General features: G+C 32.7%; 1 non-coding gene across 1 annotated transcript; it reads left to right on the top strand.

Annotated features, from left to right (window-relative positions):
* The first annotated feature begins 1668 nt into the window (after positions 1-1668).
* On the top strand, positions 1669-1775 carry LOC121215058 (small nucleolar RNA R71). The gene has a single exon (XR_005910794.1). It is a non-coding gene; the product is annotated as a small nucleolar RNA R71 (small nucleolar RNA).
* The last annotated feature ends 1697 nt before the right edge of the window (positions 1776-3472 follow it).

Genomic DNA, 3472 nt, shown 5'->3' with positions numbered 1-3472 from the left:
AAAACTTTTACTCCCCTCCCCTTCCAACCCTCCAATCTACCCAAAATCCATTTCCCACTAAAATTTTACTTTCCCATTTACTTTTTTTCAAAATTTTACTCCCAAAAACCATCAAAACCTTTTATTTTCCCCAAAAATTTTTACTCCCTCCCACTTTTCCCCTAAAACTTTTATTCCCTTCCCATCCCACCTCTCATCTACCCCAAACCCTCCCCCCTCCAATTTTTTTTTAATATTTTCCCTCCAAAATTTTACTCCCCCTATTTACTTTCCCTCAAACTTTTATTCCCCAAAACTTTTTATTTTCCCCCTAAACTTTTACTTTTCACCCTTTACTCTCAAATAAAAAATCAAAATTATCCAAAAAAATCACTAAACATAAATTGTAATAATTTTATTTATATCTACTATTTATATTATTAAATTAAATTTCATATTTTATATTATTTATTATTGAATTGTTTAGTCATATTGAATATTTATATTAAAATTGAATTATTAATTATGCCATAAAATATTCGTGTTAAAATTTTATATTGGTATCAATTTCACATTTTATTTTTAAAATAACTTTTATTAAAAAATCATATTTTTACATTTAATATATTTTTTAATTTCAAAATACATAGTGACAAGAATCTGAAGATAATTGAAACAACTAAGCAAGCAAAGAAGCTAACCAGTATATAAAAAATTAATAAATAAATTATGAGGTGATGAAAGTTAATAAAAAATTGATTAAGGTGGATAAATTTTATTATGATGAGTGACAGTGGTTACAAGGATCCAAAATTATTTTTTAAAATTTAACTCAAACAAATATATTCGATTCAATTCGATTCGAATTCCATCTCACTCGACTCGATTCGAGAAAGCTTCAAATAAAGTTAGGATGATAAAATGAGATTCGAAAACTCGATTAACTCGAAAATTTTTGATTCGATTCAATTCGATCGAATGCTCACCGCTAGGACTGTGATGTCGGAAGATAAGTAGTTCTTGTTGAATCGTTATGTTAGTGGAGAATCAAAAGATCTTGCTACGGTAGCAACTAGTTGATTGACAAAGAACCCGTGATGACAATGGATGGAGATTACCGAAGCAAGCTAATCACCCATAATCAGATTTGATTTATTCTTCCTTTTTAATCTCTTAAATCTTATCTTTTTATGTTGTTTTATTTTTATTATTATAAAAACTCAAAAAATCCTTTATTTTATTTTTTTCGTACTATAACTAAATAGAACGTACTAATTAGATCTTTTAGTGTTTAGGTTAGAATTGATCTAGCACTCTCCTCACTTGGGTATGATCCTCGGAGTACTCACCCACTCTGTTGTAAAACTATATTACAATTAGACCTGTATACTTGCAGATACCATCTCGTAATTCTATATTTTAGTTTAGTATTCACACTCTGGACGTTAGTACGTTCGGAGGCGGTCATATCTATCATCCTCCTATATAGCTTTTACCGTAGATGGTTTCTGGTCATATGTATAGCATTCAGTTGGCCATTGGCAAGAACTCATTGTTATATTTTCTATCAAGTCATACACATCTTCGTATGTTCTATTCATTAGGGATCCTCTTGCAGCTTCATCTAGTCCTGAACGTGCGTGCACATCCAACCAATTATAGAAATTTTGTAGTCTCAGCCAGTTAGGTAATCTATGATGTGGGCATTTATGTATCAGTGTTTTAAAATGCTCCCAAGCTTCGCGAAAGATTTCTCCTTCTAACTGCTTCAACGTTGTGATCTCTATCCTCAGTTGGACCGTCTTACTAATAGGAATGAACTTTTGTAGGCCTTTTCCTGCAAGTTCATCCCATGTCGTGATGGATCCTGGTGCCTGCGAATCTAACTAAGAAAAGACGTTATCGATTAAGGAGAAGGGGAACAACCAAAGACGAATAGCGTCATCGGTAACCTCATTATATTTAAATGTATCACAAAGCTGAAGGAATCGCTTTCAATGCTGATTTGGGTCCTCCGTCACTGTGCCTCAAAATTGCAAATTGTTTTGGATCATATGGATCATGGTCAATTTTATTTCAAAATTGTTAGCTGTGAGGGCAGGCCCTGTGATGCTTCCTTGAACCATCTCCAGATTCGATAGTGCATAGTCCCTTAGGGTTTTTTCGTCATGCACCATAAGTATGTTTGAGGGTAGCTGTGGTGGTGGTAAGTCGTATGGGTTATTGTTGTTAATCTTGTCCAACAACGGATTATTAGGTGGTAAATTACCTGTAGCAGGTGGTTGGTTATGCATCTGTTCTTACTGTCGACAATTCCTACGAATTATTTTCTTTGGATTAGTAGCTGCCTCTATAGGCGTGCCCCTACTACAAATCATACATTGAAATTAGAAAAGAATTAGTAAAAATAAAATAAAATTCATATTTATAATTTATAAATTTCCTTATTATTCTATCAGAAAGTAAAAATTAAAATCAACTCAATAACATTGCCTCTCTGGCAACAACGCTAACAACTTAACCATCTCCGAACGTACTAGCATCCAGAATGAGTAGTGCAACTACAAGATATGAAACAGAGGTGGTGTCTGCAAGTATACGGGTCAGGTTGTAATATAGTTTTACAACAGAATAGGTGAGTATTCTTAGGATCGTACCAAGGGACGCTAATACTAAATTAAATTTAAGCTGAATGTAAATAGATCTAATTAGTAATTTAAATAAACTATATTACGATAGAACATAAATGAAGGTTTTTGGTTTTTATAAATAAAATAATGAAAATAACATAAATAAAAGGAACTTACAAAACTAAATTATAAACTTGATCAAATCTAGCTATGCGTGATTAGCTTGCTTTGGTGGTCATAACTAATTCCTATTTCGGGTTTCTATTTAATCAAATAGTCATTACCCTAGTAGGATCTCTCAATCTTCCACTAAACTAATGAGTCGATAAGAACTACTTATCTCTCAACCTCACTATCCAGATCGGTTTGGGGCTAAGGTGTTCACAAGTAGGCCATACCAATTTTGGGTCAATTCTCACCTAAATAACTTCCTAGGGTCGTCAAGCCTAGGGTTTAAATTCTTCTTTTCCCAAACTGCTGATCCATTAAGTGAACCCTACATAGTAATCAGTTAATCACACCTCCACTCACTAATCCCCCACAAGAGGATTAGTTTCGCATGAAATCAATAAACATCGTAAACTTGATAGAAAATGTATGCATAAAGAATATGACAAGAATAGAGTTTAGAGAATCCTATTTCGTATTCAATAACTGAAGTGCTGAAAATCCTTAAGAATCGATTTCGTCTACAAAGTAAGTTCTCCGAAGAACATTAAAATAAAAGAGCTAAAAATAAACCTAAAGCCTAAAAGAAAAAATAACTGAAAAGTAAATTACAAATAAAAACTGAAAGTACCTAAAGTTGTCCTCCATAAGCGCTAAATGAGCCTATTTATAGAATTAGGGTAATCGTCGTCCTC

The sequence above is a fragment of the Gossypium hirsutum genome, chromosome D02 (genome assembly GCF_007990345.1).
Source record: "Gossypium hirsutum isolate 1008001.06 chromosome D02, Gossypium_hirsutum_v2.1, whole genome shotgun sequence".
In the NCBI taxonomy this organism is placed as follows: domain Eukaryota; kingdom Viridiplantae; phylum Streptophyta; class Magnoliopsida; order Malvales; family Malvaceae; genus Gossypium; species Gossypium hirsutum.
The sequence above is the reverse complement of the archived record's forward strand: the minus strand, read 5'-3'. Positions and strand labels throughout refer to the sequence as shown.